The sequence below is a fragment of the Aquarana catesbeiana genome, linkage group LG05, assembly GCF_042186555.1.
Source record: "Aquarana catesbeiana isolate 2022-GZ linkage group LG05, ASM4218655v1, whole genome shotgun sequence".
Lineage (NCBI taxonomy): Eukaryota > Metazoa > Chordata > Amphibia > Anura > Ranidae > Aquarana > Aquarana catesbeiana.
The window spans coordinates 516,427,875-516,440,651 of NC_133328.1; the positions used below are offsets into that span (position 1 = coordinate 516,427,875).

Consider the following 12,777-nt stretch of genomic DNA (forward strand, 5'->3'; position numbering starts at 1 on the left):
GATGACCAAGAATCTTCTGGGTAGCAGATGGATGGGACTGTGAATGCATCACTAGTTGCTAGAACACTAGCTACTACTGCCTTCCAGCAACCAGAAACATTGTATGGGAATATTTCCCATTTAGCAGCTGTAGTAACACCACAGCTAAATGTTCCCGCTGCAGCTGTAGGTTCAGCTTTTTAGTTTGCCCATTTACCAAAACCAAACAGCCAAAGTTCAGATTGAATCGTACTACAGTCCAAAACTTAACCTCACCCCTAATGAGAATAAATGATGAAGGTAAAAAAAATGGATACTTGACAAACATTAGTAATGTCCCTAGTAGTTGTGCCAAATGCTTAAAGGTATGCAGTTCTCTGCATGAGAAAAGATGGAGTCAGGTCCTAAATTAGTGTTAAAAAGCAGTTTTCAGAGCTTTCATTACGTAACATTTGCTAAAAACTCTTTGGTGTTCATTTGCTAAACACTCTTGTGTGGAAGTGAGAAGTGAGAAGACAGTCGATGGAAAACTCAATGATATGGTTATCATGCATGCATTACATGCTGGGTCAGAAGAGATGGTAGCAGCAGTAACATTCGGCAGCCAAAAATCTATTTAAGAACATGCTTCATCAATCTATGACAGCCTAATTTTGGCCATACACAGCCCCAAAGCTGTATCTTCTGTAATAATTGCATAATTAAAATGACTATGAGAATGCTAGATGTTATACATAAATTCATCAGTACCTCAGTCTAGACAGATAAAATGATTCTGGCGAGTACAACTGGAACAAAATTCAATCATAAAAATATAGATTTCTTTTTTCACTGATATGCATACTTCTGAAAAATCTTTATATGTATGGCTAGCCTAAGGCCTTATACACTACAAACACTAATAGAGTTGGGCTGAACTACGTAGCCCCCATGTTCGGTTCTGCAGAACTCATGAACCTCGCAAAAGTTCGGATCTGAACCACAAACCTTATTAAAGTCTGTGGGACACAAACTTGAAAAATCAAAGGCGCCCATTCTGAAGGCTTATATGCAAGTTATTGGTCATAAAAAGGGTATGGGGGCCCAGGTACTGCTCTGGGGACATATATCAATGCAAATTTTTTTTCTTTAAAAAGATTGTTTTTACAGGAGCAGTGATTTTATTGATGCTTAAAGTGAAACAATAAAAATGAAAAATTCATTTTTTTCTGCGCCCTAACAACCAGCTATGCACTACGCACTATGCATTACGCTGAGCGCCCCGCAAATTCGGGTGTTTGCTGAATGAGCGATGTTCAGGCCGAACTTTTGCTTGGCCCAACTCTAAACACTAGGCTGGAAACATCTTATTGTGCCAAATGGCTCAGTGTAAGTAAACAGGTAAGCGCTTTGGCACATCAAGCTGAACCTGCAAATCCAAAGGGCCACATGCCTTAAAGTGTATGTGTCCTAAGGTGTATTTAGATAGAATATGAATGTGTCAAAACTCATGACAAGTATCTATTGCTGTCTGTGTCCCCTGAGGAAACTGCCCTAATATATTTGACTTGAAGACAATTGTCTCTGATACAGGAAGTGATGGGAGATTCAAAGCATTGGAGTGCCAGGGAGAAACATGGCCGAGAAATCACTCCAGCACCCAGCACAATTAGTTCTAAAAATCTAAATGAATGGTATAGCTTTTTTTCTCCTGCTGTTTTAAAAATGTCACCAGAAGTGTTTCATCCATGTATATGAAAAAAGGCCTTTAAGCTGATGTCAATCTAAGTTAAAATTATATAGTTCGGCGGTATAACTATCACCTACAGAAAAGAATATACTTTACAATCAAGAGTAATATTCTTATATGCTGTGGAAATATTCTGAAGTTTGTTACTGCTGAAGGGAAGGAATTTTGAACCTATGAATGATTTCATTTCAACACACAATGGAAACACTGGCTCTGTAGAGGAAGAAGTGTTGACAGCCATCAACCACCTTTTTGCAGATGTTTTATGTAAAGTGTAATATGAGTGTCAGGAGTATATTTCAGCTCATATAAAAAAGCAATTGTGAACACATAATTGAAGTCTGCTTCTCTACCATGCTAAAGAAAAAAAATATTGCAAAGAAAAAAAAACATGAGAAATACTAAATTATTCTGAAGGCAATTTATGCAACAGCTTTTCCCTTGTGTTATTTCCCTGCATTGTGACACATAATGGAGTGCAGATCTAGATGATTGCTGTGATAGATTTTTCTAATAAAAAGTGATTTAGCCATTACAATCATGCATTGAATTTTACTGAGCAAATCATTTCTAGTATGCAAAATGTTTCTTTAACTTGCAGAAGGAGGTCGTTCTCTATTATAGAAAGACATTCCTTGTTTAAGAATGTCCTAATCACAGATGTTTACCAGTCTTCTCTTTGTGCGGGCTTGGCCAAGCAGCAGATGTTTTACTGATGGTTTGGCAGCCCAACATGTATTTGCTTCAAGCAGCCAATTAGATTAAAGCAAACAGTCCTTTTCAGTTTCCCCTTAACACAATTGGCTTACTTAAATGATGACTGTTTGGTGGCCCTGGCTTAGGCCCCATGGATAGCGAAACATATTTCAAATGCCTGCTGAGCACTGCTATGGTGTCGGGTATAAAAGGACGTTAGGTCTAAAATGAGTGGATTGAACTGAATGACTCAAACAAATGAGTGCATGGCACACTGCTAACTGTTAGGGCTGATTAGGGCAACCAAGGGTTAATAACAGGTTAAATAGGAACACATTTAGTAAAATAACTTTTTTTTTTTACTTTTTAGGTTGCTTTAACTGACATAATTCACAGATCGAACCACCTTTTTGATCTGCAGATGAATGCAACAAAGTAGATACAAAAATGTTAAGCTGGCCATTTTTGGATCAAAATTTGTCTGATTCAGAAGGAACCTTCTGAATTTTGATCCATGTTTGGGCAGGGTGGTTGTACAGAAGTCAATCTGTTGGATTCCTGCGGCTCAATCATAACCGCCAGTGTTGACCATTGTATTCTGACGATGGGGAAGTCTCCCCACTGTCACAATACAACAGCTCAGAAGGAAGGATTCCCCCATCCACACTAAATGTGGATGGGGGAATCTAGTACATTTTTTTTAGTTCAAATGGTCCATTATTGACAGTGGCAGCTATTCACACAGCAACTCACAGCTGTTTGACAATCAGGAATTGCTAGCAAGTGTGAATGACAGCAGGGCAGAAGGACAGGGTGTGCTTTAATAGCATTTTATTAGGTGTGTGTAGCCTGCTTAGTGTCCATAACTGGTTCATCACAATCAATGTTTTATACCAGGGGTCTCCAAACTATGGCCCTACAGTTGTTAGGAAACTACAATTCCCATCATGCCTAGTCACATCTGTGAATGTCAGAGTTTTACAATGCCTCATGGGACATGTAGTTCCGCAACAGCTGAAGGGCCATAGTTTGGAGATCCCTGTTTTATACAGTATATATTATTGCTTATACCTGAGCGATTTGATTATCTTTTTGAGTACCAATTATTTGATGAGCATTGGTGTAGAAAATTTATTTTATACATATTTTAGCTGTATGACTTTTCCATACCTTGATCAAAGCAATAAATAACATATGTAAAAATAAAAAAATAATAATTGTTTGGGAGAAATTACTTGGGGTCGATTTACTAAAAGTGGCATGTGCAAAATATGGTGCAGCTCTGCTTCAAAACCAATCAGCTTCCAAGTTTTTTTTGTCAAAGCTTAATTGAACAAGCTGAAGTTAGAATCTGATTGGCTACCATGCACAGCTTCACCAGATTTTGCACTCCCCAGTTTTAGTAAATCAACCCTCGTGTCTTTAGAACAGTTCTACATTTAATGTCCCTTTCCAGAAAGAAAGGTACTTACTTATGTGATATTGCAAAGATATTATAATAGATAAAAGATATATATTGATAACAGCAAGCAGATGTGGTTTCAGAGAGGACATTATACTTTTTGACTTTTTATATTAATTCATATGAATATTTGACCATACACTAAAGCTTCAGTTTATTTACTGATAGTCATACCCTTGTGTAATCATCTTCTTAAATAGCTTTTCATATCCATTCTGGTGGGGATGGTATGGCCATCTCTCTGTAGACCAGGCTTTCTCTCACTTTTTATCATGGAGGAAATCTTGAAATGGTTTTTAAGTCTTGTAGAACCCCAGCTAAAAATTATAGATACAGCTCGTGTTATATGGCCAGTGAGATGTAGAACATTTTTACAAATGATAATAAACAACATGGTGTACCTACAATATTTGATACATTAATTTAAATGTTTTGACACCACCTGATATATACAACAAAATGATTTTTAGTAATAACCATGAAATAAAATAATGGTCTGATGCAAAGAAATGCAAACGCTAAAAAATTGAGTTGTCCCCTAACATTAGTAACCCTTTAGTAACCCTTACTGAAAAAAAGCTGCTGTAGACAATCGATCCAAGCTTATCTCTTTGTCATCAGAAAAGAGTAATGCAGGATTGTCTAATAATTTCAACTCACTTACACTATGAAGCATCCATCTCTTATTTACTGTTGGTACCTCTTTTACAATGTTTACAACTGTAAAGAAATTATTGATCTATTTCTATGTAAAGCTGGCTGGGACTAGGTAGATGTCTCCTGATTAAAATCTCAGAAGCTTTCAGTGCAGAAATTGATATATCTGCAAAATAAGATTATTTCATTTTGGATTTTGTAAGCAATTTGAATTTTCATTTTGAGAACCAGGAGATTATATATTAATGTTAAAATAGACTAACATGACAAGAAAAGATGGTGATTTCACAAAGTTGTAATAAAAATATTTTTTTCTGTTTACAAAACCACAATAGGATGTAAAGCCATATAACTTCCATTTACTCAAAGGTGAACACTTAGGCAATGTAGGCAAACAAGATCCTGAATTAAGGCAGGAGAGGTTTCTTTTATCTTTTAGAAACCTTAGAAAACAAACAAAAAATGTGTTTAAATTCTAACGGGAAGCAACTATTTGGTTATTTAAGTCATTCATTTTAATGGTTATATTTTTTTTTACCACAACAAACTTATGTTTGGATAAAAGATTTAGTCATATTGTGGAAAAGCGGGTGCTTAACCCTAATATGAGGTTCAAAGTATTGTGATTTTATTCAAGCAGAGCTTAACTTTAGAAAAATGTACAGATGGTAGAAATAGTGGCTCTGAAAGTGTCACTAAATTCAAATATTGTTTAAGTGTGCTTGCCTTTAAAATTAGAATATGTATCTTTCTAAAGCTGTAAACCTTTTAAGTTCTCTAACTTAGTAAATACCTGGTTGATCCTTTGTTCACATCCTAATTATCTATGTCGAAGCAACTGTAGCCGATTCTCTGGCTGTTGCTTTGCCACCTTTAATGCACATTCTCCACATGAATCCCATTCAGTTTCACTTTCTTCCTTTGCCTGTCAACTTTAGGGGTGGCGCCAGCACTTGTCTGAGGTGTCCTACCTCTCCCTTCCTCTCTGCCCATGTGATCACCTTGTCATGTTGGAGGGATAATTGTGAGAAGCTTCTTCTCCCTGCTAGCCAGACAGCACTGTGCAACCATGGGAAGAGTCTTCAGACTTCCTGAAGTGACGTCAACTAGATGTGTCATTGAGTTCTTGCTTGCTCCTCCAGATTTCACAGTGCGGCAGCAAACAAGTAGGAAAAGTCACATGACTGCGGTACATCTAATCCACTAGGATGTATTCGAAATACATATTTTGAATTGTAACATATATAATTGATTTCTATATGGTAAATTAAATTATGAGATATGAAGTACTTGCTATAATTGTAAGAGGAATACATTTAAAAAATAATATTTGTGAAATTAATATTTATCAAATACAGGAAGTTAAAATTGCTAAGTTGTAAAGTTATTACATTCAAAAGAACTTTCCACAAGTTATTGGCACATGAAACATATCCCCCACTGACCTCAGTTGTGATTTAAGAAGCCAGCAAATACAGCACAAAGCTATATAGAACATACTACATATATACTATATACATGTGTGTGTGTGTGTGTGCATGTGTGTGCCTCTGTGTGTGTGGTGTCTGTGCATGTCTTACAAGTTTCCTAGACAGGGTGCTGTTTGAAAGCCTACTACACATTTTTAATCAACTCTGAAGAGTATGGTTCAAGAAGCTTATTACCCTCTGAGTTAGGGAACATACCCTCTACTCAGTAAATCTGGTCATTGCATGGGTTCGGCAAATCACCAGAACATGTCAACCTTACATACATAGCAGGAGCTCCCCAAGCCTCCTCATAGCACAGCTACATCTTTGCTTCTACAGTGAATCACTTCCATGTCATATAAGACTCATCTTTCTCAGCTGGTTAAACTTCATCATAGACATTTCTATAGACAGAGAGTGATCTCACATATGTACCTTAGGCACCTAATAGATTGTCCTTGCACCAAGCATCCTCCCAAGAACCTCCACTACTAATCATACTACTACAGATCCTTGCAATTAAAGTGATTGTAAAGGTAATTAAAAACAAAAATAAAATAACAAACATATCATACAGGCATACCCCACTTTTAAGTACACAAAATGGGGTTTATTTACTAAAGCTCGAAAGCGCAAAATCAGGCTCACTTCTGCATAGAAACCAATGAGCTTCTAACCTTGGCTTGTTCAATTAAGCTTTGGTAATAAAACCTGGAAGCTCATTGGTTTATATGCAGAAGTGAGCCTGATTTTGCACTTTCCAGCTTTAGTAAATAAACCCCATTGTGTACTTAAAAGTGGGGTATGCCTGTACTTACCTCCACTGTGCAGCTCTTTTTGCACAGAGTGGCCCCGAACATCCTCTTCTGGGGTCCCCCCGGTGGCTCTCGCAGCTCCTCCCCACATCTGATAACCCCCTTGGAGAAGCACTTCCCCGAGGGGGTTACCTTGCGGGCTCGCTCCCGAGTCCAGCATTCAGCGTCCATAGAGGCCGAATGCAGGACTCGGCCCTGCCCCCCGGCGGTCGTGTCATTGGATTTGATTGACAGCAGCGGGGTTCAGGTAAGTAAAACAGGGGGCTGGGGGGCCGGTCACTGACAGGTGTTTTTTCACCCTAATGCATAGGATGCATTAGGGTGAAAAAAACGAAGGTTTACAACCCCTTTAAGTCCAGGAATTATTTTTCTTTAGATTCTGGGAAAAGGTTTGACTGTTGTACTAGGCATAGTAACAGGTTGCTTGACAGCAAGTATCACAAGCTATGTTTACCTTTCACATGTGCTGATGTCGTTCTGCTTATCATAAAGTTGATGCTTGCTGAGGGCTGTGCATGTTCCCCATTTGCCATGTAATATTGTTCAGGCTCAGTGCTTGGCAGCTCAGGCGGTGAACACTGGACTGTGGGAAGAAGGGGGGATATCACTTGCTCCCCCATACTGCGGCTTATTATTAGATCAATGTGATTGGGGATACCAGGGAAGTGAGCATAGGGTCCTTATAGTGCCTTCTCTCAAGCAAACCTGTTACTTTGCCAAGTTCATTCTTTAAATATAATTCTTTTTAAACCATGTCTAAACAAAACATAAAACCTACAGATAGAAAGGTTGCATATTTTATTATTGTCATATAATATCAATTAGCCAAGTTAATCCTTCATAGGTGAACATGAAAGATTGGCTTTGCAGAAAACAGAATTAATTAGCAAGACTATATTATGCTGTTATCTGACTACACATTCATAAAAAGCCTTGCATTGCAGAAATAAATGTGCAGTGCTTGTTAAATCCTTTTGTGGGTTTTAAGTCATTAGTAACAGACTATAATTTGGATGGAAAAAAAAAACGTTATAATTTACTATATGGAGAAAATTTCCTAAACAGTAACTGAGCATTGAGACATGGAGAAAGATACAATTTCTGACTAATAACAGTCATGACAAATTGCTTTGCTAATGAGTGTTATACACTGAAAGTGCCATAACTGATTAAACTACAATTTCCCACTTTGATAAAGACAGACCAGGGAACTCCAGTCGTGGACAACTCTAGTGTTGTGCTAAGACCTTTAAAGTACAGTGTGGCACCCCTAAGAAAAAAGGTACACCATAAATTCTATGTGAATACATTTATGCAGGCTTAGTATGCCCAGTGTCTTTTACAGAAACTGGCACAGCGTAAGACAGAAATCATAGTAGATTTTACATTTGCATTTCTAAATTTTAAAAAGATTCTGTTTTTTTTTTTTTACATTGCGCTTGCCTTCAGAGTAGCATTCTGGTAATGCTACGATTGTGCCTCTTATTTAAGTAAAGTCTTTCTTTCTTTGGTTAGGCCTCTTTGTTTGTGCAAAATTGGCAGCGGTTCAAATTCAAAGTGCTTCCATTCATTTAGTGACCAGTAAACCAATGTCATTCTAGTTCACATCAGTCAGAATGTTAGGACTTAAACAACATAAAAGGCTGGCCTTTCCTCTCAGGGGCTGTAGGAACATTTTTTGTCTGAAGCAAATTAGCATTGGATTTTTTTCAGCTAAATACAATCACTTATTTATAAGTATTGCACATATACAGATATCATGAAAGTATAAAGCAGAAATTCAATTAAAAATGTTTAATTTGTCCACTCGATTACACAACTTGTTTAAGCAAGCTATGAAAAAAGTAGAGATTTTCTCGTATGCTGCAATATCCCTTTTCTCTACAGAAAAGCAAACACAGTTTTTATTGTACTTGTGCTACAATAGAACATCAGCTGACATAAAGAGAAAGGTCATAGTGTGATCTGGATGCATGCATTTTATGTCAGAATAGGAAGATCTCTTACTGTCCAACATCCAAAATTTGTGGATGTATGAGACATGCATTGTTGGCATAGATAATTATCATGGTCAAACAAAAAATCTATTAACTGGTTTGCAAATCTGATCTAGTTCCCATCATGCTCAAGGCAAAAACATCAATGTCCAAAGGTGATGCAGCAATCATAGGATACCAATGTACATTAGTGTATGCAATATAAAATACAACCTTTTTTTCATACAACTTAATTTTTTGCCTGAATTGTTTTTTTTTTTCATTTCTAAAGTCTTACAAATTACTGAATATAAAATAAGTTAAACTAAAGCAATTCTATGACCAAATGACCATAATAGGTCTATATCTTTGTAATGCTGAACAATAGCCCATTAGTAGAAATACATTTAAAATTGTATTAAATATCTTAGTTGTTCATTTTTTCACCATGTATGAAAACAGAAAAAACAGAGTGTGTGACAATTCCTCATTGTTCTGAAGATGATAAATGTTATCCATTGCTATTCTTATTGACAGAAAAATAACTGCTGGCAGTAAGGATTTGCACAGACAGTTCCATTTCATGATTTAATCCTTATCTCCCCAAACCATGCATTTACATTTGTATAGTAAAACTATACATACACATTTGTCTGGTAGACTTCTGGACAATAAATAGAAAACTTTGTGTTTCCTACATCCATCTACCTTTGGTGGCCAATGTTCAATGAAGTTCATGTGTAGCATATTCTCTGATGAGATTATACATGAATTCTTCAGTTCTGTTTTTACAGTTCCTAAAACCAGTTTAAATATCAGAGTTTCTGAGTGATAATAAGGGCCATCTAATCAGTAAAAACATTTTTTTAATTGGACCATTACTCCACCCATGAGGTTCCTTTCATAAAATAAATATAAGGGAGTTGCCCTGCTTCAACCAGGGCAAACACTATGCTATTAGAAGTTAGTTAATAAACTGGACAGCAGATGCCATTTGACATTCTTTATCTGATTCCTTAGAGGGCCCAGAAGAAGAAAAACATTAATTCTATTGGTGTGCCTGCATACCACAAACTGATATCTCAGTATTGAACTGGCCCCTAGCTTTTTAAAGCTCTTGCAGTTTCTAGTGTTGAAAACTGGAGATAGTGGTATGCACATGCAGCAGAAATATGGCCCAATCAGTAGACTTTGTGTAATAAATACAGCACAATTAGGAGACTTCTGAAGTGATGTCTATGTATTTGCATTAAGTCACAAAGCACATGTATGGAGGGTACACAGGTAAGAGTAATGCTGGCCATACACATATCAGTTTTTTTTATCAACTAGCGGGCTGAGTAAAGAAAACTGAACGTATTCCCCCATCCACACAATTGAGGTGAATCGTAGAATCCTCTCCGTTGTGTCACTGTATTCTGACAGTGGGGACTCCTCCACTGTCAGAATACACTGATTAACGCTGTAGCTGATATCGGCCATAGATGGATTGAAATTCAGCCATTCCCTGCTGAACCAGCTGCATTTTAATCCATCTACAGACAGCTTTAAATTGGGGGGGAGGGGGTGCTGGTGGGAAGGGGTTACTTTTCAGGATAACTTTACAAAAAGTGCAATCATGCTTTACCACTCATATGGCATCATATCCCTTAGCCTAATAATGTGTTTAGATTATCCGTAGATGCATGTCTTTGGGAACTCTACAGACATATCCTGGTTGGTCAATCTCTAGATAAAAACCAAATACCTGAAAAGGACTTTCTAGGATGATGGCTACTGTTCTCGCTGGGGACATCTTCTCAGTATATAAACCTGCACACTTGGCTTCCAGACTGTAAAGGCCTCATATGTCTCATCCCAAAATATTCCTGCTGTGTATACTGACCCTATCATCCGCATCCCACATGAAAAATTAGGATTCATCAGACCATGCAACAAAGTTCCTATCCTAGTAATCCATTGCCAAGTTCTTCAAGGTCAAGAGGTTCTGAGATGTTTAATTTTACAAAATCTCTTAGATCAGGCATTAACCTCATTATAATGTTTGTTAGAGCAACAGCTGAACCTACTGTCCAAGTCTACATGCTTTATGGAAGTTGCAGCTAAATCATTCTTGGATTGGATATTTACATTAAACTTGAGGATCCACTTAGAAATGTGGTGGCTACAAGTAATATCACATCTATGTTCTTCTATAAATAAATACTGTTTTGGGATGCCTTTGCCTAAAACGCCATACATAGGTGGAAGAATTTAAAACACTAGAAGTTTCCTCCTCTGTTCATCATGTCACTAGTTATCAGTAGTAAAAGAGTTACAGCAAGTTCCCCACTCATGTCAAATGATCCTAAAGCAGTGCAGACACTATAATGGATTCAATTTGCATATTAGTAGCCCTCTAAGCTTTAGAAAAAAAGTAGAATATAGAAATGTTTTTGTTTAGCCTACAGATGCCTTTCAACCAATGCATGAAAATATGGGATATATTAAATCCTCATGGGGGAGTGTGGCAACCCCAAGAACTCTGTTAATGTATTGATCTTTATTATTAATATCTGGCCCATTAACTTGCAACTATATTTGACCCTACTAACACTAATAACTGTGAATAAAGGTATGAGTACTGTACAATAAGATGTATATTTAGCTTCCTAAATAAACCAGTCATAACCAATGAATTGCTTATTTCTTGCAAAGGTTAAATATAATTGTGTTTACAAGGCCAAGCTTGCATGAAATTGGTAATAATTGTCTTCATCAGCCACTAATAGTTCACACAGCTACTGAGAGCACAACATGTGAATAATGTAGCAAACCTAGAGAAATGAAAGTAGGCGGTGCATTCTTTTTAAGGTGATAACCTTTGTTGTGTTTATTAGCAGGACTGTAATGCATTATTAACATGCAGCAGCTGTACCTGAACTGATGCCATGTATATAACAGACCTTTATGGGCATCAGGGGAGAGAGATAGAAGACATTTATTAACCAGGAGTCATGATTAGCACATGATGTGAACTTTACTAGGCAAATTATTTATTGTTGCTGTATTGTGTTGTTTGTAATTAACTTTAATTCTAGATTTAACTAGTCTAGTGATAAAAAATGCAACCAAATTAGAATGCTGCAGAGTAGAAAAATCCCAGGAGATCTGAACATTCTGATAAAGAATTGTATGTTTTTCTAATTGTAATCTGAATTTTTCATACTTTTAATGCTGCTTATTTAATATGCAGTCGCATTTTCTTTCTTTTTTTTTGGTTCTTTCATAATTAATTCTACAACCAGCTCTTTAAAATTAGATTTTTGCAATAAATTTCAAGAATTAAGCTTATAAAAGTAACAGCATGATTTACTTCAAAAGCTCAAATCTGGCAAAGAAAAGATTACCCCATTAGCCTTAGTAACTGAACAGAGTACTGAAAAGTCCATTATGAATAGTCTTTTATGCTCTAGCAGAAAGTCATTAACATAAAATAAATCATTAGCTTTGATATTAAGCCTCCACTGTGAAGAGGTTTTTATTAATAATGGTCATGACTGCATCTGTCAAATGGTGAAATATATTCTTTTTTTGTGTAAAGAATGTCATCATTTTGCATTCAAGGTTTTCTGAGGGGTGAAACCAGACCAAGGTTTAAATAATGCATTAGGCTGTAATCCCCTAAATCAACAACTGAAACAAAAAGAAGAATAAAATGGAAACATTTGTTTTTTTCTTCCCTCCAGTTTTCTAAGCAATTATATATTGGATATGCTTGTTCAAAAATTATATCTTTTTTATATAATTTAAAAAAAAGTTCACAGTACTGACACATACACAGATATGACTGAGCACAACCAGTTGTTACTATGATATCCTTGATCAAATACTTAAAATATCAATAAGAAACCACAGCAGACTCTCCTTCTAAAGCCCTTTTTAGGATCCCAGCCAAGGTTCTCAGATGCAAATAAAAGTTTCAGAAGCTTAGTTGCATAAACACAATCATGCT

General features: G+C 36.5%; 1 protein-coding gene across 9 annotated transcripts in view; it reads right to left on the reverse strand.

Moving 5' to 3' along the window:
* The window catches only part of TOX (thymocyte selection associated high mobility group box), a 392,368-nt gene that overhangs the window by 362,564 nt on the left and 17,027 nt on the right, over positions 1 to 12,777 (reverse strand). For 3 of the 9 annotated variants that reach the window (XM_073631673.1, XM_073631676.1, XM_073631679.1), the window contains exon 2: positions 4,041 to 4,183. The exons of the other annotated variants lie outside the window; for them this stretch is intronic. The gene's annotated coding sequence lies outside the window, so the exon portion shown is untranslated. The remainder of the gene's footprint in view (positions 1 to 4,040; positions 4,184 to 12,777) is intronic. 9 annotated transcript variants of the gene reach the window in all.